The following is a 23,052-nucleotide window of genomic DNA, read 5'->3' on the forward strand; positions in this document are numbered from 1 at the left end:
GCCGCCCGCAGGGCCCGGAAGCCCCGAGGCCAGGACGCGGGGCCCGGTGCGCAGCCAGCCCCGCAGGGGTTGCCCGCGGTGGAGGGCTGACTTCTCATTTCCTGTCCCCGCTTCCTCCTCCCCCTCCCACGGCCCTGGAAGTGGCAGGGGCCGGAGCGTGGGGCGAATCCGCTCCGAGAGGGGCTCAGAGCGCAGGGAGGGCCCGGGAGCGAGCTCGGCCGCTCCCTCGGTCCGCTTTCCGCACGGACGACGTGCGCGGGGCAGGCAGGAAGGGGGCCGGCCTGGAGGCGGCGGCGGCGGGTCCCCGGCAGAGGAAGGGCGCGATTGTGCAAAGGCTTCCTGCCGGGAGCGCTCGCTGCCTGTCGGCGGGGCGGGGCGCCGGGGAGGCAGGAAAGGGTTACGGGAATAGCTTTCCAATGACAGAGTCTGGAAGGGGCGCGTGCCTCCGCCCCTGTGCGCGCTCGGCGGGCAGCGCGGGGGAGGGAGCGCGGCCGAGCGCAGCCGCCCCGCCCCTGGCCGCCGAGGTAGCCGGCGTGTGCCTGGGGCAGCGGGTCACGAGGCTCCGCCCCGGCCGCCGGCCCCCGGGCCGGCACTTTGTTCGGGATGCCGCCGCCTCCTGCTCATTGTGGGGCCGCGGCCGGCGGCGGCCCGAGCGAGAGGCGGGAACCCGGAGCGCGCGGCGGACGCTGAGGCTCCCGCCGAGCGGCCGAGCGCACCCGACAGCCCCGCGAAACTTTGCGCCCGCGGGCAGAGCGCGCCCGGCCCCGCGCCGCTCCGCTCCGGGGATGCGCCAGGACGCGCGGCGGCGGCGGCGGGGACGCGGACCCGGAGCCCGGGAGGGCAGGCGCGCCGGTGAGTGGCCCGCGCGGGCGGTCGCGGAGCGGAGGGTCTGCGGCGCGGGGGCCAAGCCGCCGGGGAGGTGGCCGGGCTTGGGCTCGCGCTCGGGGCGGAATCCCGGCGCGGGGGCCGGCGGCTGGCCGGGAGGTGTCTGCCTCGGCGTCCCCACCGACTGCGCTCCTGATGCCGGAGCCCACTCTCTCGGGGCCCCCTAACGCCAGCCCGAGCCTCAGTTTCACTGGGAATGTCCGTGTCGGGATCCCGTGACCCGGGCACCAGGTGCTGCGTCGTTACACTTACCGCGCGCGTCCCGTCCACGTCGCCCCCTCTCCTTAAAGCAACTCTTTTCCCATCCCGGCAGGAGCGAGCGGAATGGCTGGGGCACAGGACCTTGCCCTGCCGCTTCAGAACCTGCCCCTGAGCCCCCGGGATGCGCTGAGAGCGCCCTCCCGCTGGGCTCTCCCAGGCTGCGCGCCGGGGCGCCCGCCGGGTGCGGGTGCGCCTGGGAGCGGCGCGAGCGCTCCCGGAGGAGAGGGAGCGCTCACCTGGGGGCGCGGACCCTTCGGGGCCCCTTGTCATCCTTAGAGTTCATGCGTCGTAGCGTAAAGGATCAGCAAGTCCGCGGAGAAGGGGGCAGGAACCCGGGAGGGCGTGAGAGGTGGGCGGCTAGGGGCCGCGTGCGGGGCTGACATCCGCCCAGCAGAGAGGGCTCCTTGTCTGCCGTCGCCCAGGGCAGGAGAATCAGCTGGTGAGTCAATGGGACTTTGTTAGGACAGTCACAGGGCGCAGCTGGCGCCGGCTTAAGGGGGGCGCTGGATCCCCCTTGATAGCGTGCTGTTTATCTGGCTTCCTGTCTCCACGGTTGGGACACCATTGGCTCGTTCAAATTCTACGCGGAGAAGCCGGCGGCCGCAGTCCACTCCGCGAAAGCAGGGGCTTCCCGGGGTTTCCGTCTTGGGGGGCTTTTCTCCTGCGAGCCACCTACAGAGAGGCGGGAGCACTGGGCACCCAAAACGCCTGCCCAGGTGGGCGGGGCTGCCTCGCGGGAGACCTGGGCTCCCTTCTGCCGGGTGGTACAGGTGACTCTTAGGAAGTCGTATTCCTAAGGTTGGCCCTGCCGGGTTAACCTAGGAAGGGGGTGAGGGAGAGCGGTCACGGTGGGTTTCCTGGTAGAAGCTGGCGTTCTGGCTTTCCAGGGCAAGTCCCCTGTCAGTTCTCTGCCTGTGTGGCTGACAGGTAGGTGACCAGGTTCCTAACCTCTCTGCCTGGTCTTCACTTCTGTGGGATGGGGGCAGCACTCAGTAGGAACTTTTGAAATGTTTTGCCAAGTTAATAAAATTGGAGGCCGGCGCCGCGGCTCTCTAGGCTAATCCTCCACCTGCGGCGTCAGCACCCCTGGTTCTAGTCCCGAGCGGGGCACCGGATTCTGTCCCGGTTGCTCCTCTTCCTGTCCAGCTCTCTGCTGTGGCCCGGGAAGGCAGTGGAGGATGGCCCAAGTGCTTGGACCCTGCACCCACGTGGGAGACCAGGAGGAAGCACCTGGCTCCTGGCTTCGGATCTGTGCAGTGTGCCGGTCGTAGCAGCCATTTGGGGGGTGAACCAACGGAAGGAAGACTTTTCTTTCTTTGTCTCTCTCTCTCTTTCACTGTCTAACTCTGCCTGTAAAAAAAATGAAATAAAATAAAATTGGAAAAACTTCCAAGCCTCATCCAGAGGCCTCCGGTCTAACTCAGGTGCCCGATTGATCAGGTCTGTGAGAACTATGGGATTTGTCTCCTGCACCTGCTCCCCTGTCCACCCCGCAGCTTGGGACTTGAGCCGGTGTTAGCGTTTGGACCTGTTCTGGATCTGACGGCGAGGCCGGTCCTCCTCATTGGGCCCCTCCCGAGTTCCTGCAAGCAGAAGTCGGGCTGGTAGAAAAGAAATAGAGAAAGCGCCCGCCCGTCTGTCTCTCTTTTCATCTTCCCATTTTGATCAATGCCACTTCCCCCTCTTTATAAAGTTCCTTTGAGCTCTACAGACCTGAATTGGAGCCCGCTGGAGGGGAGGGGTGGGCTGAAGGCCAGCCGAGGACACAGGCCTCCCTCCCGGTCTCAGCACAGGGCCTCCTTGTCCTCAGAGTGGCCCTCTCCCTCTGTTTCTGTCCGGGTCTCGGCAGATGTTACTCAGCTGTTTGCAAGAAAGAAGAACAGAAACCCAGCCCGGGGTCCGGAGAGCCTCCCCGTGGTGTGGGATGGCACCAACTTCCCACTCTGGACACTCTCGGGAGCTGAGAAATGTGGCAATCCTTGGCCCCTCGTCACGTACACACACGGGATAATTAAAAACACTTTCCATTCCTTCTTCGACTTAAAAACAAAAATCCCCACCGAGCTCTCGTGAAAACCACGTTCTGGGTAAACAGCTTCCTGGGCCTGAGCCGTGCGCGCGGCCCCCTCGGAGGGAGGCTGACTCAGGCCTGATTTCCTCCGAGGGGCCTGGGATTTTGTTTCCCAGCTTCCTGTGACTCTTTGAGACGTGAAAGGAGGCAGGAGGGCTGGCCCCGGGCTGCTGTGACCGGCTGTGGACACGGTTCAGCCGCTTACGCAGGTCCTGTGCCGGCCACACTGCCATCCACATCAAATCTATTTGCTCTACTTAATTTTAATATGAGATGCACTCATATGCATGAAAAATGAAAGGCATGATGCCAGCAAGGACCGTTAATAACAAGATGTTTCCACCTCACAGGGCTCAGGCTGTCCTGATGGCCGACCTCAGATGCTGAGCGCCTTTGTGCATAGGATCCCTCCTGAATTTCCTGTCCGGATTGCCCCCCGCTGGTGTGGACAAACCCCTCTGATTTCTGTGTGTTCATCTTTCCCCTGCCTCTTTGCTGAATTTGCCTATTTGCTCTAGTAACCTTTTTGCATATGGATTATTCGACATTTTCTTAGCGAGGATCATGTCAGCTGTGAGTGGAGATGGTTGAATTCTTTCCAATTTGGATGCCTTTTTAGAAAAGATTTTTTTTTTTTTTTTTGACAGGCAGAGTGGACAGTGAGAGAGAGAGACAGAGAGAAAGGTCTTCCTTTTGCCGTTGGTTCACCCTCCAGTGGCCGCCGCGGCTGGCGCGCTGCGGCCGGCGCACCGCGCTGATCCGATGGCAGGAGCCAGGTGCCTATCTTGGTCTCCCATGGGGTGCAGGGCCCAAGCACTTGGGCCATCCTCCACTGCACTCCCTGGCCACAGCAGAGAGCTGGCCTGGAAGAGGGGCAACCGGGACAGAATCCGGCGCCCCGACCGGGACTAGAACCCGGTGTGCCGGGCGCCGCAAGGCGGAGGATTAGCCTAGTGAGCCGCGGCGCCGGCAAAAGATTTCTTTATTTCATTGAAAGGAAGAGTTCCAGAGAAAGAGGGAGAGATAGATTGATCGATCGATCGATTGATTGATTTTCCATTTGCTGGTCAATCCCCAAATGGTTGCAACTGCTGGGGTTGGGCCAGGCTGAAGCCAGGAGCCAGGAACTCCATATGGGTCTCCTAGGTGCATGGAAGGGAACCAAGCGCACTGCTTTCCCAGGTACATTAGCAGGGAGCTGGATCAGAGCAGCTGGGGCTTGAACTGGTGCTCCAGTTGCGGGACACTGGTGTCGCAAGTGGCAGCTTAACCTGCTGTGCCACAATGCTGGCTGGCCCTGTCTCCTTTTCTTTCTTTCTTTCTTTCTTTCTTTCTTTCTTTCTTTCTTTCTTTCTTTCTTTTTTTCTTTTTTTTTTTTTTTTTTTTCTGGCTAAATTGCCCTGGCTAAATATTCCCATGCAATGTTGAGTGGCAGTGGAGCAGTGGGGATGCTGGTGCTGTGGTGTAGTGGATGGAGCTGCCATCGGCCGCGCCGGTATCCCATGTGAGTCCTGGTTGCTCCACTTCCGATCCAGCTCCCTGCTAATGCGCCTGTGAAAGCGGCAGAAGGTGGCCCAAGTGCTTTGTCCCCTGCACCCACGTGGAGACCTAGAAGAAGCTCCTGGCTCCTGGCTCCAGATCAGCCCAGCCCCGGCCCTTGTGGCCATTTCGGGGAGTGAACCAGCGGATGGAAGACCTCTCTCTGTTTCTCTTTCTCTAACTCTGCCTTTCAAATGAATAAATCTTAAAAAACAGCAGGGAAGAGCAGGCAGCCTTTTCATTCCCCACTTCTTAGGGGCTAGCCTTCCCTCTCTTGTTGAGGGTGATGCTGGCGCTGGGGTTTCTCCTAAGTGCCCTATATCACGTTGGGGAAGCTCCTTCCCACTTCTAGCCTCCTGAGTGTTTGCGGTATGAAAGGTGCTGGAGTCTGTTTTCTCCTGTGTCACGTGAGCCGATCCTGCCACTCCCTGTGCTCTGTGACCGTGGACCCTGGCATTGACTATCTTTCTTGAATTCCTGGGGAGGGGGGAATCCTTCTGAATTTTTTTTCTTTTTGCACTTGCAAAGTTTCATTTTTTTTTTTAAATTGCAAAAGACAAGAAAAGTGGAGACAGTGCTAGTGTTCTACAGTTGAATAGTTTTTCTTTATAGTTACTGTACATTAAATTGTTTATGCTAAATGTACGTAACATGAAGTCTGCCATTCTGACCTCCTTCAGTGTGCAGTTCAGTGTAGTCACATCGATGTGTGAACCTCCCAAACCAAAACTCCGTACCTCTTAGAGAGGAACTCCCCACGCCCTGCGCCTGGCGGCACCGTGCTTCTGTCTCTGTGAACCTGGGAACACTTTCTAATGAAAAGTCAGGGTTTCAGGCCTTAAAGGGTTAACGGGCCTTCTGCTCCTGTCTTCCCAACAATATCCCGCAGAGGATCCGCCCTGGACAGGCCCTCCAAGGAGAGATGAACTGGACCAGCTGCTGGTCTGCGCGAGGCCCAGGGGGCATGGATGCCAGTCAGCCTGCCCTTCATTTCCTCTGGCTCCGTGGTCCTCTGTTCTGGGGAGCTTCTGGAAGGGACTGATTGCCCAGAGGCGGTATTGCGGCTCTGTGGGTTAAGCTGCCTCTTGGAACGCCCACATCCTGTTTTGGAGTGGCTGGGATGGAGACTCACCTGGGAGGCAGCAGGAGATGGCTCAAGGACTTGGGTCCCTGTCACGCACGTGGGAGACCCAGATGGAGATCCTGGCGCCTGGCCCAGCCCAGGCTATTGCAGGCATTTGGGGAGTGAACCAGTGGATGGGGGAGACTCTGTCTGTCTGTCTGTCTGTGTCTGTCTATCTCTCTGTCATTCTGCCTTTCAAAAAAGGGGGAAAAAAGGACCGATAGTGACCCCACTATCGGTGGGGTGCATTTGGTGCGTTCCCAAAGCAGTGCCTCCCTTCTTTGGAATGCTGCTCCTGCATCTGTCCTGTGCCAGCTCCCCAGGTGACTGTGCCACACTGCGAGAGGCAGGACAGCTCTGTGGCTGAGCTGATTTATCCCTGGAACCCTCAGCTCCCAGCTCGCAGTGACGCGGCGCCCTCCCCATCTGGTCAGCCGCGCTGACCCACTTTTCATGCCTCCCCTGGTTTTCAAATCCATTGGTAAGTAGATGAATGCCAACTTCCCCAGAATTACACTTTCGAAGTCACAAAGAACCTTGGTGTCATGTGGCCTTCCCCCACCCCCACAGAGGCATCAGGCCCCCTCCCCTTCCCCCACTGCAGCATCCCCGCTGGGGGTCATTCTGCTTGGACGCCTCTGCTGCTGCGCCCAGCCCGGACAGCGCGTGCTGAAATCTTCCCCCTCTGTACTGGGCCGGCGCTGCTGGAGTTCATCTGTCACGGATGTGCTCCATACCGAAAGGCCAGTGGTGTCACCAAAATGCACCCCCAAATAAAGCAAGAGGGGGGATTCAGAGTAAGCGCACTTGCCGGTACAGTGCCAGCCCTTTGCTACTTGGAAGCAGCCACGTGCTGGGCCTGTCCCAGCCTCTCTGGGCTCAGCAGCCCTGGTTCCTGCAGGTCCCCACTCACACATCCCACTTCCCAGCAAGGTGTGTGATGAAAGGGCAAGGGTCTGAGTCACGGAGTCGGACTTGGGGGTCCAGGTTCAAATCTTGTCTGCCTGTGGGGTCCTTGGCACGCGATGATCGCTCAGCAAAAACTGACAGGTGCAGTGGCATACCCTCTGTTGGCGCCATTGCTGGGGGACCGCAGGCGGGCCAGGGAGCCGCTTAGAGTCTCAGCAGCTTCCCCAGGAGAAGGGCCTTGAAAATGGCTGACTGTGCTTGGGCCTTTGCCCCATATCCCTCGGCAGAGTTCCTGGGTTTGATCCCAGGTCCCGCTCCTGACCCCATCTTCCTGCGAATGCAAGCGCTGCGGTGATGGCTCAAGGGACTGAGTTCCTGCCGCCCACCTGGGAGACCCGGGTTGGGTTCCCAGCTCCTGTCTGTCGCCAGCACAGCCCCAGCTGTTGCAGGCATCTGGGGAGTGAACCAGTGCATGGAGCTCTCTCACGCTGCCTCTGTGTGCGCACGCGCACTCACACACCTCCTTGCACTGGGATCTGGCAAGTTTGGGAGATGCAGTCTGGGAGTGACTGCGTGATTGGGTGAGACTATGCAACACCTGACCCGGTCCCTGGGACACCCGCAGCCACGGGTCCTCCTCCCCCTCCGCCTTCACACTTATCACCCTCAGGACGAGGGGGCTTGGTCCGCATCTGAGCATGGTGTGTGCAGCAGGCACCGGCCATCCCCATGCAGACCGTCCCGTGTCGGTTGGACAAAGCAGATCTCTCCTCCCGTTTGTGGATTGGCCCCGGAACAGGCCGACCGGGGAGGGCTCAGTGAAGGCGTCGAGGAAGGCGCGTCCATCGGCCCTTTGGCTTTGTGTCTGTTGTCGAGTTGTTTCGTCTTGTTCTCATCTCATTTTCTGGGAGCCGGCAAGCATGGCACAGACCAGGTCCTCCCCATCATGCCCCAGTCAATTGCTTGTGCTTTTCCCAGCTCAGTGGTGCGGATAATTGAGTTGACTGGGAAGGAGTCTCCCGGTTCCAGGCGGTGCCAGGATGCCAACTGTTCCCCTCCTGCCCTCCCTCCAACGGCGAGGAGACAGCTGATGGAGGAGCTGCGGTGGGACCCAGGCTCTGCAGCTGCCTGCCCGGCTCTCCTCTGGGCGCTTCCACCGGCTCCGCCTCCGCGCCCTCCCCTCGGCTTTGGAACCAGGGCTTGAGTGCCTGAGAGGCACACACACACACACACGCACACGGCTTGTGTGCACCTGTGTGTATACGCATGAGCATCTCTGAGCCAGTTGCAGTCAGTCTGTTGACACTGCGACACGTAACCCCAGGCCTCCGGCGTGTTTCCTGAGCCCCAGAGCCTTCTCTGCCACAGCCGCACCTCCTGATCTCACGCAGTCAGCCTGGATTTAATGGGATTATCCAGCGTGTGGGCCCCTGTAGACCTCCCGTTGGTTCCCCAGATGACTTCGAGAGGGCAGCCCGCTGCAGGGGCCTGAGCAGAGTTTCTCTCTCCTGGCTGGGGGGGGGGGGGGCAAGGTGGGGGTCCCTGTCCCTGGGACAGTGGTGCCTTGTGGGGGAAGCACTTTGTTCTGCACCCTTTCCTCTCATCCCTGGGACTTCGCAGTGACCGTTTTCCTGGTGAGACCTTGCCCCGTGGTGGGAGCCAATGTAGGAGTTCCAGGCTGCGTGTCCTGTGCTGGTTAGAGGTGGATGGAGATACTGGAGTTATAAAGTTCATGTCGTCCATGTTCCTCTCCCCTAACCAGGTCAGACTGGGTGTCAGGACATGCTGTGCTGTCGCCATTTTACAAATGCAGAAGTGGAGTTGAGACCCCTGGAGGCTGGGATTAAATAATACCTAGGAGTCAGAGTCCGGGGCAAAACCGAGTCCCCTGGGGCAAAACTGAGTCCCTGGGTTGCAGCTTCTGAGCGGACTGGAAGTAAAGGGAGTGGAAGTGCAGCAGGCTGAGGGAGGGGAGGGGAGGGGAGGGGAAGGGAGGGTCCTCAGCTCCCTCACCACATTTGACAAGCAAGCAAATGTAAAGATGAAAGGTATGCTGTGGCGCAGTGGGTTAAGCCACTGCCGATTACACCAGCATCCCATAGGATTGTTCCTTTAAGTCCTGGCTGTTCTGTTAGGTAGGAAGTCAGTTATGAGCTTATGTGTGTGTAACAGGCCTAAAGAGAAGACATCTGTGACCAGCATCTGCATCTGCATCTCAAAGTCATCCCGATAAAGTTTCAGGGGAGCCTGGCCCTCGCATCCTGCCCTGCCCCTCGCATCCTGCCCTGCCCCCTTCTACCTGATAACCTGTCAGGTGGAGGTTCCCACCCCTTCTGCCTGACAAGCTTCCACAATCTCCCAGGTGCAGCCTAGTATCTGCATCCCAGACACCCTGCTCCCTTCCTCCTGTCTGATAACATTTGCATCCATAAAGTCCTTTGTTTCAGACCTTCAAGAGAAGTTTTTCTATTTACATCCAAAAAAGCCCTTTGTTCCAAGAGGAGCAGAGGTGGGGAAGCAAGACCCATTTCCTTAAAAACCCCCAGCCTCAACTGGACTGTGCGCTCAGCTCTCTGCATCTTTGCTGAGCCGCCCGCCTGGCCTGGTCAGGTGTAATCTCTCCACTCAACATGTAACCTCCCTCCTTCCTCCTCCCCAGTCTCTCAGGCTCTGTCTGGAGAGGTGCCCATCCGTCCTTACGGATGTTCCTTCCTAATAAACCTTGCTATTTTACCTCCCACTACTCTCTGTCTCACGCCTCAATTCTTTCTTGCGCGAAGACAAGAACCCTGCAATTTCTCCGGTAACAGTTCCACTTCCCATCCAGCTCTCTGCCAACTCGCCTGGGAAGGCAACAGCAGATGAGCCAAGTATTTGGGGCCCTGCACCCATGTGGGAGACCCAGATGGAGTTCCTGGCTCCTGGCTTTGGTTTGGCCCAGCCGTCTGGGGAGGGAACCAGTGGATGAAAGATTTCTCTCTCTCTCTCTTTCTGTAACTTTGTCTTTCAAATACATAAATCTTTCTTTTAAAAAAGCTGAAGTAGCCAGTTAAAGGAACTCGGATCAAGTACTGGGAAGCAGAGGAGGACGAGAGCCGAGCTGAGCCTACGAGCTGAGCCTACGTGATCCGTCCCCGGCTGTTTTGTGTGCTAGTGAGTGACATGTAGAGTCTCTGGTGGCGAAACCAGCAGCAGGGCCGTCGGTGTGCTGTCTGGAGATGATGTAGGTAACCTACGAGAGCACCAAAACCAGGAAACAGCATGGACAGTAGGATGGGGCTGGCAGAGGTGGGGCAGGAAATCGTTGCTTGTTGTTCCAAGGCCCTGTGTGTGAGCTGACGGGGACCACCCGTGCGAGTAGTGAGAGGCAGGCTTTGAATTCCCTGGCCTGGTTTCTAAATACAGAGAGGGGAGTGGAAAGGCCCAGCCCTGGGGGACTCCCTGCAGTGCTGGGGTCTGGGGGGCCCTGCAGACCTGGCCACCCCCAGGATCCTAACCTCGGAGGTCCTGGGACCCAGTATTGCCTGGGGGCTGCACCCACACCCCATACCCCACTTGGAAGGTTCTTGTTTTGTTGCAAAAGTATGTACAGGATTTTTTTTTTTTTTTTTTTTACAGGCAGAGTTAGTGAGAGAGAGAGAGACATAGAGAAAGGTCTTCCTTTCCATTGGTTTACCCCCCAAATGGCCGCTACGGCTGGCACGCTGCACCGATCCAAAGCCAGGAGCCAGGTGCTTCCTCCTGGTCTCCCATGCGGGGGCAGGGCCCAAGCACCTGGGCCATCCTCCACTGCACTCCCGGGCCACAGCAGAGAGCTGGACTGGAAGAGGAGCAACCAGGACAGAATCCAGAGCCCCAACTGGGACTAGAACCCAGTGTGCCAGCGCCGCAGGCGGAGAATTAGCCAAGTGAGCCGCAACACCTGCCAGGATTTTTTTTAAAGATTTATTTATTTATTTGAAAGGCAGAGTTACAGAGAGGCAGAGGCAGAGAGAGAGAGGTCTTCCCTCTGTTCGTTCAGTTCCCAGATGACTGCAACAGCCAGAGCTGCGCTGATCCGAAGCCAGGAGCCTGGAGCTTCTGCCTGGGTCTCCCAAGCAGGTACAGGGGTCCAAGCACTCAGGTCATCTTCTGTTGCTTTCCCAGGCCGTAGCAGAGAGCTGGGTCGGAAGAGGAGCAGCCAGGACTAGAACCAGCACCCATATGGGATGCCGACGCTTCAAGGCCGGGGCTTTAACCCGCTGTGCCACAGCGCCCGCCCCCCTCAGTTATTTGCAGATAGAGCATGTTCTGCACATTCACTTAACGATGGATGCAGTTGACACAAGGCTCAACATTTTACAGATGTTCAATTAGTCTTGGTTAATTTCAGTTCTGTGGTTCCATTTTTGTGTCTTGGAACCCATCACAGTTTCTTCCATCGGCCTCTGAGAAACTCCTTGGCCCTGGGCCTGTGCCTGGGAACAGGTCCGGTGGTTGTTAACTGCAGGTGTGGCCCCTGGGAGACCCACACAGCTCTAGGACCTACATGCTGATCCTATGGGCGGAGCTAAGCTTGACTGACATCCACACCCTCCTATCATGGCCCTTCCCCAGGCCTTTAGTGCAGAAGTTCTTCCGGCCTAGTGTGGAGCCTCAGTGCTGGGGACTTTATACCCGATGTCTTGTTCACGCTCCAAGGTCCCCTACGAGATGGGCAGGACTAGCACTGCGCTTTCTACTGATGGTGAGACAGGACTCGGAGGAGCTGCGTAACCTGCCCAAAGCCACAGAACTTCAGCGAATCAGGCAGGGGACCCGGGTCTTTGGACCCCTGGTTGAGGGCCACGTGTAGCAGAGCTGGGCAGTGTCCGTGGTGACCCAGGGGGCTCCAGATCTGTGTCTGTTCCCGAAATGCAGAAATTGTGGTGTTGTTATTTTGCTATGGTGACAGGCCCTTAAGATGTATGTTTCTTAAAAAAAAAAAAAAGATTTATTTATTTGAAAGAGAGGGAGGTGGTGGGGGAGAGAAAAATTTTCTGTCTGCTGGACCAGGTTGAAGCCAGGAGCTCAGCTTTTAATCTGGGTCTTTTACGAGGGTGACAGGGACCCAAGTGCTTGAGCCATCGTTTGCTGCCTCCCAGGGTGTGCATTTGCAGGGAGCTGGATTGGAACCCAGGCCTTATGACACAGGACACGGGGGCTCCAAGCAGCGTTTTTACCGTGGTGCCAAACACCTCCCCCACCCCCCGTCTTTGGTAGCCAGTTAGTCAAAGAAAACAGCATACAAGTGTTGAGTTTGGAGTTCTGCTTCTCATTGTCTCATCAGAGTTGCAAATAAACCTTGTGCTCATGAGCTTGGGCCTGTGTTAGGTTGGCAGCCCATTGTAGCCCATTTGCTTTTTAAAGTGGGTCTGGACTTAATCAAGCGGCCCCGCCCAGTTCCACATCTGTGAAACCCCCGTCTGCCTGCCACTCATTACTGCCCTCCTCGCTCTGCGTCTCACAAAGCCGCCCCGTCGCCCCCGCGAGTCATCTGCCCGCTTCCTCTGGCTGGCCGTGGCCAGGGAGAAGTCAGAGGCCACCAGGGAGCCCCAGAAAGCGGCCACAGGGTGGGATCGGCGCTGCCACAGCCACATGGAGTCACAGACAAAGCCGGCTAGTGTCTGGGGCGGCAGGGCTGGGCCCACGTGCCTGGTGGGAGCTGGTGGGTTGCCAGGGCCTGGGAGAGGCTGCCCCCGGCTGGCCTGGGACGCGGAAGTGGCCTCCCTGGGTGCTGGCACGTGGTAGGGTCTCAGCAGTCATTTGCAGATCACTTCCTGGAGGCTGGGGCACCTGAGGGGCAGGCAGGACCGATGTCCTTGCCCTGTGTCCTGCTCACCGCAGGGCCCCGAACTTCTCTGCTTCTGAGCCACCTCTGGGCTCCCTCAGCCTCACCCTGATGCTGGGCCTGGGAGGTGGGTGCTTTGGCGGAACACGCATGGGCTTTTGAGTCGGCCTGACCTGGGGTCCCGAGCTTCAGTGTCCTTGTCTGTAAAGTGGGGACAACAGCCGTGCCTGCCCGGCCCCCTCCCCCCCCCCCCCCAGCCGCGGCTCTAGGTCCTAGGAGGTGTTAGGCCCCGCCCTGGGGGAAGCTGATGCTGTCACCTTTGTGGTCCTGCCCTGGACGCCCCTGGCTCGCTGCTCCCTGCATGAGCGCGGGTTCTGCAGGCGTCTGTGGGAGCGGCAAAGCCAGCACAGTGAGGGAGGCCTCGCAGACCAGGCTTCCGGCTGGACTTGTGCCCAGAGGGTGCTGATGACCGGACGGGGGCGCTTCCTCGTCTGAGGGGCAGAAGGAAGGGGTAGCAGGGCCCGGATCGGTGGTTCCTCTGTGGCTGCTGGGCTTGACTGCAGGCCTTGGGGGCGGAGAGGCCTGGGCTTGTGTTTGGCAACGGCTGCCGATTATCTGGCCCAGGCTGTTTCCAGGCCATTATAAATAGCACCAGCTCCTGAGCGGGAGGCGGGGATGTGCCTGGGAAGGTAGGAGATGGAGAGGATGAGCTCAAGGCCTGGGGGCGTCTCCATGGCAATGGGACACCCGGAAGAGTTCCACCTGGGTGCCTTTGAGGCCAGAGAAAGCCTGTGCCCTGCGGCCCGCGGGCCAGGGCGCTCTGCCCTGCCTGCTTCCATCTGCCCTCTGCAGAGGCCGGGGCTGCTGCTCAGCGCAGCCAGGGCCCTGGGCAGAGCGGCAGCAAGACTTCAGGTCTGAGAGCGCCGAGGGCCTGCGCACCTTCATAGCACCCCCAGGCCGGGCTGGGGGAGGGGGCGCTTGCTCCAACACAGAGAGGGGCGCCCCTTGGTTTTGTTGTGAGCGACAGTGAAACGCGCCCACTTAAGCACCCAGCTGGACGCGTTGCTGACCGTTGAAGATACCTGTGGAAGCCACGCCCCAGTGCAGGTCTAGAGCATTCCCATCAGCCCCAGTACCCTCCCTCCCACAACACCTCCTGCCCACCGCTGTCTCACAGCTCCGATTTACGTCCCCATTGATTTGTGCTGCGTGTTCTTGAACTTCGGGTAAGTGGAGTCATATGGAATGTTCTAGTTTGCGTCTGGCATCTTAGCCTGACGTCTGGTTTTGAGATTCATCCCCGATGAGGCCCTTGTACCTTCTCGTCCCCACTGTGTCGTGCGGGGTTCACATCTGTCCAGCATCCATAGGGTGCCTGCTAGTTTGGAGCGTGAACGTGAGTGGCTGGGTCCTCTGTGGGCTCTTGGAGGGCTTCCCGGGGTTCCCTGTTTATGCCTAGCCTGTGTGCAACTTCCTGTATGAGCCACAGTGCCTCCTCTTTCTGAGATCAGACGAGATCGGGCGCGTTCAGGGTGGTATGGCCGTAGATCTCCTCTTTCCTTTATGAACTGGAGCCCCTGCCTCCTAGAGCCAGGTTGGTAGGGAGGTGTTGTCCTCGGGCCTGCTCTGAGCTGACCGCCGTGGATGGATGGGTTGGGGTGGCCCAGGAGACACGCGGATGCGTGCAGGACGTGGGCCTGTAGGTGATGGGAGGACACAGAGAGCCAGAGCAAGGAGACGATGGACAGAGCTTTTTTAGGAAAAAAAAAATCAGTGTCTTTTTTATGTATCTGAAAGAGAGAGATCCTCCATCCACTGGTTCACTCCTGAAATGTCCGCAACAGCCAGGGCTGGGCCAGGAGCCAGGAATTGCATCTGGGTCTCCCACATGGGCGGCAGTGACCCAAGGACTTGAGCCGTCCTCCGCTGTCTCCCCGAGTGCGCATTGGCAGGGAGCCGGAATTGGGAGCGGAGCTGGGACTTGAACCCAGGCACTCTGCTGTGGGTTGCAGGCGACTTAAGCGCACCGTGGATCGCCTGTCTGGAGCCGGGCTTTCCCAGGCGGTCAGTGCACGTGGCCGGGCTCTGTTCACCACGTGGGAGCCCAGCGCCCAGCATGGAACCTGGAAGAGCAGGTGTGGCTCAGGCTGGGAGGAGGGCGAGAGGTGCCCCCAGCTCTCCTGCCCCAGTCCTGCCGGGGAGCCTCCAAGCCGGGCGGCCCCGCTGGGGAAGAAGAGGCAGAGCAGGTGGGCGAGGTGTTGCCCGCAGGAAACCTGGGCTGGGCTGGGAGTGCTCCTAATGTGTAACCTCAGTAACTCATTTCCCGCCTCAGTCTTGAGCCCTCATCTGTCCAGTGGGTTGCCCTGGGTGGCTGACAACGTCTAGGACTTAACTGTCCCCTTTCCGGAGGCTGCAGGTCCAAAGTCGGGGTGTCAGCAGGGCCCTGGCCCCCAGAAAGCTGTAGCAGAGAATCCCTCCTGGCGTCTTCACGTCCCTGTCCCCATCCCCGTCCCCGGGCAGGTGTTTGTGTCAGACTGGGGCCACAGGACCTCAGAAAGCTGTAGCAGAGAATCCCTCCTGGCGTCTTCACGTCCCTGTCCCCATCCCCGTCCCCGGGCAGGTGTTTGTGTCAGACTGGAGCCACAGGACCTCGCCGTGCATCACCTCCGTGAGGACCCTCTTCCCACCGAGGTCCTGCTCCGAGACGCTGGGAGCTTGTCCTTGGCCATCTCAGGAGCCTGAGTGCCCCTGGGACACCGTGACCTGTGACCTCTTAGGCGGGCTCAGGTCACCCCGGCTGGGGACCTGCTGTTATCTTTCCCTGACCACACCCCGACCCCTCCTCTCCGGCTCACGTTCCTGGGACCCCGCACGATTCCATCTCCCAGGTCTCCCCAGACAGGGATCCGGGACCTCTGCCTTTGCTTCTGCTGTCTTGTCAAGGAGCATTTATTTTGAAAGGCGGAGAGTGAGAGCGCGTGAGCTTCCATCTGCTGGTTCACTTCCCACAGTGACCACAATGGACCAGCTGCAGCCTGGGGCCGAGAGTTCCATCCGGGTCTCCCAAGCATTTGGGCATCTTGGATTGGGAGCGGAGCTGGGACTCTGCCCTGGGCATCCCGAGGGTTTCTTGCCTGCTGCACCAGCGCCTGCCCCTGAGCTCTGAGGTTTTGAGTCTGGGGTCCTGGGGGCGCTGTGGGTGGGAGGGAGGAGCATTTGGGGATCAGAAGGGGCTCCCTCTGGGCTCTGCCCTTCATTCGTGAGCTCTGCTTCCGGGTGCTGGTGGCAGCGGCCCTGGGAGGTCCCAGCACCCTCCGTGCCCAGTGCTGCGCCCTCACCTTCCCCCGTGGGGTCTGGAAGGAGGGAGGTGTGATATAAATAGCCCCTGCGCTCAGAAGGCCTCTTCCTGCGCAGGAAACCGTGGCCTGCTGGGGCAGGAAAAAGGTGTTTCCGAAAGAGAGGCCAGCACGGCGAGGGGGAGCAGGGATTGGGGTCTGATAGGTTCTCGGGGGCTGGGCGGGGTTGGGGGCTGCTTGGTGCGGCTTGGGGGGCTGCCCTCAGGAAGGGTGTGGCTTCCAGGTCCTGAGAGCCAGGACGGCACGGGCCACGTTCACTGCTCACTCACCCCTCCATTTGTTCACTGGGCATTTGCCCCAGCTTGCAACAGGCGAGCCAGGGTGCTGGAATTATTCCGCCGGAATGGGTACAGCAGAGCAGCCTAGGCAGTGGGGGGCGGGAGAGGCTACCTGGGCCGCGGGGGCCATGGCCCCTGACCCCCCAGCCCACAGCACAGCTGTGAGAAATGTGTGTCCCAAACAGCTTGGTCAGGCAGGGCTGGATTTCAGGGCGTTGGACCCCACGGAGACCACCTACCACCAGAAGCCCAGGCGCCCCTGGCTGGGTGTGGTCCCAGTAGGAGCGGGAGCGATGGGGATAAAGAGAGAGGACATGGCTGTGTCGTTCCCGGAGCTCGCTGGAGTTTAGACTCCTGAGGGGCCGTGTGCTGGGCAGTGCGGGAGGCGGGTGCAGCCCTGAGGAGGGGCACAGGGGTGGGGGGCAGGAAGGAGAAGACCTGGCCTCCCAAATCCACAGGGAGGGCCTAAGGTGAGGCAGGACTGGGTTCCTAGTTCCTATCCCTCTGCCACCTTCTAGCCTTGTGACTGTGCATTTTGTCTGTGTCCTCAACATCTCCCCGTCTCCACCTGTAAAATGGGCATAATTTTCACCCAGCTCATTGGACAATGAGATAACACTGCCGATAATCCTCACAGGGTGGTGCTGGCCTATGGAAAGTGGTGGTGGTGGCTGCTAAACACACAGCAGCTTCTGGAACCTTCCATCATCTGTTTCCTCTCCATAAATGGAGGTTATTTATGGTCCTGCTGAGAGGCTGTAGTGAGTGTGTCTGGAAGGGTCTGGGGTCAGACAGGTTCTCAGTCAATGTCCCTGCCCTTGGGAAGGGCCCGGTCCACGTGGAGCGTCCCACTCTGGTCTCAGGCTTTTGATGGGGGTGGGAAGTGAGCATTGGCTCAGAGCACGGCAGGGGGCCACGTGTGTGGGCAGAGGGGAGCAGGTTGTCCACTCAAGGCCTGATCGCCGGAGCCCTGGGGAACAGCACAGGGCCTATCCGCTTCCCTCTGGGCAAGACCCAGTGCCAGCCACCAGTAGATGCTTCCCAAGGCAGTGGAGGGATTCTGGGAAGGGCAAAGAGGATGCTGGCTGGCCTTTGTCTGCCTGTCCCGGCATCTTCCCCTTGCGGCCACGAGAGGGCGCCATTGCCCAGCAGAACCCAGCCCAATTCCCACGCCCTCCTTGGGCTGCGGGTTGCAGCTTTCTGTCGCCCAGGGCCTCCCCTGCTCTCCAGGCTGGAAGAGTGGGAGGCTCCGGCTGGGGCAGCCATGGGCCGTGTGGAACAGCCAGGCCGGTGAGTGAGCTAGAGAGGCCCAGGGGCCCGGGAGCCTGCAGCTGTCGGGTAGCATCCGAAAGTCGCTTGCTCTCCATCTGGGTTTCTTGTCTGCCAGAAACCACGCCTCTCCATGCAGGAGCACACATCGGGCCCCTCTGGAGTCCTGGGCGACAGGGTGTGGAGCAGGCTGGGATGCCGTGGTGGCAGGAGCAAAAGATTCAAGAGCTTTCAGCCTGGCTACTTCCAGAATCTTCTCCCCGTTGGGCTATGGGGCCCGCTGCTGCCTCCCCAGACCACTGCTGGCGTAACTTCGACACCTGGGGCCAGTGACCGACAGGCGAGAGCATGGAGGCCCGGCGTCCTGGGTGGTTTGGTGCCAGAGTGAAGCCCAGGTGCTGCTGGGAGTGGCACAGGACCCTGAAACAGCCCCCACAGGCAGAGGGCTCGGTGGACTCCTGGCTCCTGTTCCTTCTAGGCCCGAGTCACTGTTCCCACAGGTGCGTGGCCGCTGTCCTGACCCCCTGTCTGCAGAGCCCCTCCCCTGAGTAGCTTCGGGATCTGTGGGTGTGGCTCTGAGTCGAGACATCCCAGGGTCCCGGTACAATGGCGGCAAGGCCACCGTCCCAGCCTGGGTGCTGCCGAGCAGACCCTGGGCCTTGGGAACCTGGCCACCACCGACTCCCGGTTGAGCACCGCGGTCACCAGGGTGCCCAGCAGTGTTCACCCAGGGTCTGGCTTGGGGCTCCAGCGCCCTGGACCTTCTCACCCCGAGACGCCAAGCAGCCCTGCCTTGACCCCAGCGTGTGGGCCCGGGGCAGGGTTGGGGTGAGGGCTCTTTTAAAGGGACAGGACTAGCAGCCCTCTTGCTGCTGGGACAGCGGGACTCAGTCTGCCTGGCTTCCAATGCGGTGGCTTCTGGTAAGGTGAGAATGGGGACTTACAGGTGGGAAAGAGCAGCTCCCAGGGAGAGGGCGCCGTGGAAGGAGGGGACTCGGCTGTGTGGCCAGGCACGTGCTGCGGAGCCTGGGCCCTGGCTCTGAAGGGGGGATGGCCGCTGGGCCATGGCTCCGGTCAGAGTTGGGGTGCGGCAAGGTCTGACCTCACGCAGCTGGCACGCAGTCAGCGCTCAACAGATTCATTTGTTTCACTTTTAAAAATTTATTTGAAGGGCTGGTGCTGTGGTGTAGCAGGTAAAGCGGTCACCTGCAGTGCCGGCATCCCATATGGGTGCCGGTTCGAGTCCCGGCTGCTCCACTTATGATCCAGCTCTCTGCTATGGCCTGGGAAAGCAGTGGAAGATGGCCCAGGTCCTTGGGCCCAGCACACATGGCCACCCTCTGAACACAGCCCTGGGACCGCCCATGTTCTGGGCAGCAGGAGCTGCGGCTAAAGACTTTGAATAGTCGGAGCAAGGGTGCCCAGGCTGCTGGGCCCGTTGGGTTCGGGAATGTTGGATTGGCCAATGAGAGCCCTTGGGAGCTCAGCAGGTGTTTTTCTAAGGTCAAGCTTGCCCTTGACCTTGGGTCCTTGTTGGCAGCAGGGGTTCCTGGTGTGGGGACGTCCTGGGACCAGTGTAGACAGAGGAGACTGCATTCCAGGCCTGTGACTCGTCCTGCCTCACGGCACCAGCTAGGCCAGGCCTGGGCACAGCTGCCTCTCAGCGGGAAGGGGCTGGCCACTGGGCAAAGCTGACTCTGCCCGTGCATGCGTCAGGGCACTCCGGGGAGGTGGGAGTGGAGCAGCCGTCACTCCGGCAGGGCATTCCTGCTCTGGCCTAGGCAGGGGTCAGTGGCAATGAGCAGGCAGCGTGGGGTGGGAGGGTCCTGTCCACCCTGTCTGTCCTCGGGGAGCCAGAGGAAGGGAGGGGCCACTGAGACGGGGCCCTTCATCCAGATCCTGGTCGACGTGGGACACATCACGGCCTCTGCAGGCGGGGGTGGCAGCAGCCCCGGGGCAGGTGGGCAAGTCTGGGAGTGCAGAGAGCACGCCTAGTAAGCAGGTTTGCGAGTGGATGGCCCCCGGGTGAGCCGTGCAGGCCTGTGGGCGGTGCTAAGGGACCACCTGTGGGCAGCGGCAGAGTACAGGAGGTGACAGGAGGGTCATCGGGTGCCAAGAGGCTTAGCGGGCAGGGTGAGCCAGGGCTTGCTTCCGGTGGTCACACGCCTCCTGCACACCTGCAGTGCAGGACACTGTCCTCAGAGAGGCCCCTCAGAGAACCCCCAAGCCCCCACCCTGGGACCCAGCCCTGAGGGCAGAGCGGGCTGTGGCCCCCTCCCACGGCTTGGTAGCCTGGGTGGAGGTGGTGCTGCTGCCAGGGCCCCAGGTACTGCCAGGCGAACCCCCAGGATCCCTCCACCCCAGCGGTGAGGAGCAGCCCAGAACCTGGAGCCCGTGCTCAGAGCCTGGCGTGGCCACGTGGGGGCCCCGTGACTGCCACCCTGTGAGGCTGAGTTGGAGAGGACAGGCAGACCCTCGTCCCCGTGGCCCGGGAGAGTTGGCTCATTCACCCCCAGACCCTAAGTCCCAGGTGGTAGTGAGGGTGGGGGATGGCAGTGGGGTAGAGGGGACAGAGTGGAGGCCCCTTGTCCTGCAAAGCTAGCAGGGGCGGGGCCAGCCCTTGTGTTCTGCCCCTGCGGAAGGGGCGTGTGCTGCCGAGGACCCATGTGGTGCAGTGGCATCACCCGACCGCCTCCCGTCCCAGCCCTGGTCACCTTGGTGCGCCCTTGTGCCATGGTGTTGGAACCACGCCTGCTCCCTCCGTCTGCTGTGGCTGTTGGCGGGAACGACACGAGTATTTAGAGAGGCACCTGACAAGTGCCCACGCCCTGTTTGGTGGCTGCCGTTAGCGTCCCCGTGTGACCATGTTGTGCCGTTCAGGGCCAGCTCCCAAGGAGAAGGCGCGGGCCTGCCCTCAGCTGGGCTCGCTGTCGCTCTCCGTGGGCAGGGGGCGACACTGCCCCGGCTCCTGGCAGCCGCGCCACGGGCCCAGGAGGTGCACAAAGTGTTCCTTGTGCTGTGTGCCGGCGGCTGCCAGCAGCGGGCACGGGGCCGCGCGGGTCGCCGAGATCACAAGGGAACAGAAGGGCCCGTTCTTCGGAGGCAGGGGGACTCCCCGCCGATCCCCGCGGGCACTGGGCCCCTGCGCGGGAAGAATCGCCCCATTGTGAGACAGCCTGGCCCTTGCGGAGCGCGCAACAATCATTTCTGCTAGCATAGCCCCTGAGAGCCGGCGATGAGAGAGGGGCTGTCACCCATCCCCGCCTCTCTGCCCGCAGGGAGCAGGCCTTGGCCTCCAGGGGCCCGCCTTGAGACTTCAGCCCAGCGTTCTAGCCCAGAGAACAAAAACGAACACCCAGATGGCCCTGGGCACCTCCCCCTCGGCCTTTCTCTAGCAGGCCCATGGGCACTGCAGCTGCCCACTCGTGTGTCCTGCTCCAGCTGCGGCTCTGAGCCCTCACCAGCCACCACTGCCAGGAAGGGTTCCCTCTGAACCCCCCCAACCCCACCTCCTCCTGCCACCCTGATGCGGGGACTGCTCAGGGACCCAGCTTAGCTGTGCTGTGCCTTTCTCCCCTTCCCCTGGCCCCCAGCCCACCCCTCGGTGCTGCAGCCCTCCCTGAGCTCACACGGCACCCCCGCCCACCCACAAACACACACAGACCCCCCCCCCCTTCTTCCCATGGATGGCGGAGGGCACAGGTCTCCTCCCCGCCCCCACCCCACTTCCTTTTTACCCCTGGGTTTTAGCCGGGGCTAAACCTAGAAAGGAGCCAGGGTCCCCACTGAGACACCTGCTGTTTGCTTCTGCGGAGGGGCTGCCGAAGCCCACGTGGAACACCTGCTGTGTGGAGCGTGCCCATGGCCTTCCACCAGAATGAGCTTATCTTTCTGTGCACTTTCCGAGGTCCCACCTGTTTTCTTTCTTTTGAAGATGGGTTTGGAACCAGGCTCTGCACACAAGTTTACAGTTCATATTATCCCAGGCGGTTTTCCTTTTCAGAGCGGGGTGCACGTCACCGCTACCACCTTTCCTGTGTATCTGCTGTGGTTCGCTCAACTCCCAGCTCTGGGTGGAGACCTCAGCCCTGTGTTGAGCTAGCCCGCCCCTCCCCCGCACCACCCCCGGAAGACAAAACCCATAACCAGCTGCTCTCCACAGGACTCTGATTAGGATCTTGAGCTGGGTGGCAGTGGAAATGAGTGTCACACCCTGCCCCTTCCTGCTATCCCCTGCAGGAGCCCACAAACATCCCGCCCTGTCCACGGGGAGCAGCTCCTGCCAGTGCCCGGGGCTGTCTCTCTGGACAGATAGAGCTCCCGCCCACCGGTTCACCTCCCCAGTGCCCGCAATGCTGAAGCCCTGAAGCCGGCAACCTGGGACGAATCTGATCTCCCACATGGGTGGCAGGGACCCAGCTGCTTCAGCCATCACCACTCACTGCCTCCCAGGGTCTGCACCAGCAGGAAGTTGGAGGCAGGAGCTGGAGCCAGGAGTCTAATGCAGCTCTTAGCCAGCGTGATAACCACTCGCTGGACGCACGCCCCTTTGTTGGTTTTCTCATGGGGGTGCCCACAGATGGGTGGGTCCTGCAGAGATGGATTGGGGATCTGAGCATTCCACAGGGGGTGGGCCACAGTGGACAACACTGCCAGGAAGGGCGGAGCCAGGAACGAGGCCCTGTTGGCCGTGGGGCCCGCAGGGCCATGCCCAAGGCCCTCAGAGCTACCAGAGATGGACGCAGCGTGGCCAGCGTCTTCCTGCCGCTGCTCTGTGTAGGAAGCTGGGGGCCTGCTCAGCATGTACAGACAGCTTGCCGCCCAGGCGAGACTGTGGGTCCCTGCGTCCCCAGCCGCACATGCAGGACAACCTCTCTAGGTGGTGCCCCGCAGCTGGGGCAGGCCCCTCCGGTCTGAGCTGGGAAGTGGAGCCTCACTGGGTGCTTAGACCCGCAGTGGGGTCCAGCTGTCTGCTGCCGTCCACCCTCTATCAAGTGCCCCCAAGTCGCGTAGCCAGGGGCTGCCGGCCTGCCCACTTGCTCACACAGCATGTGTGTGACCCACGGCATCCTCAGTCCCCTGGGGCCATCTCTGCCCCTTCCCAGTGGGGCCTGGTGGGCCCAGCACGGTTCCTGGGAGGCTGCAGGCACACACGTGACCCACGTGCGCCGGCTGCTGAATGAGCTCAGGCAGACAGGGCTCTCACACCGATTCTGGCGTGTTGCCTGAGTTCCGGGCCTCATCTGTCAGTGGGAACATCAGCCGCAGTACCCCAGGAATGGTTGGAAGGGGTCGGTGATGTTGTTCGAGCAGTGTGTGCTTGTGGGGTCCCCGGCTCAGGACGCGGGGCTCCGCTGCAGGTGTCTCTTGTGCCTCGGGCTGCTTGTTGACCCCTGGCTCCCCAGGGCTGGCCTGGCTTCAAAGTCAGTGTGCCCCATGTTTGTGCAGAAGCTTCTGGAAGTCCCTCTGCGTCCTCGGGCTTGGATGACAGGCCCTGGGGAGGAAGGTCAGGCTTCGTGGGCCCCGAGCCGGGACAGCTGTGTCCCCCTCTC

General features: G+C 60.7%; 1 protein-coding gene across 3 annotated transcripts in view; it reads left to right on the forward strand.

Annotated features, from left to right (window-relative positions):
* The first annotated feature begins 815 nt into the window (after positions 1-815).
* Positions 816-23,052, forward strand: part of NAV1 (neuron navigator 1) — a 228,814-nt gene continuing 206,577 nt past the window's right edge. For all 3 annotated transcript variants that reach the window (XM_062211580.1, XM_062211581.1, XM_062211582.1), the window contains exon 1: positions 816-852. The gene's annotated coding sequence lies outside the window, so the exon portion shown is untranslated. The remainder of the gene's footprint in view (positions 853-23,052) is intronic.

Source organism: Lepus europaeus, chromosome 14, assembly GCF_033115175.1.
Source record: "Lepus europaeus isolate LE1 chromosome 14, mLepTim1.pri, whole genome shotgun sequence".
Lineage (NCBI taxonomy): Eukaryota > Metazoa > Chordata > Mammalia > Lagomorpha > Leporidae > Lepus > Lepus europaeus.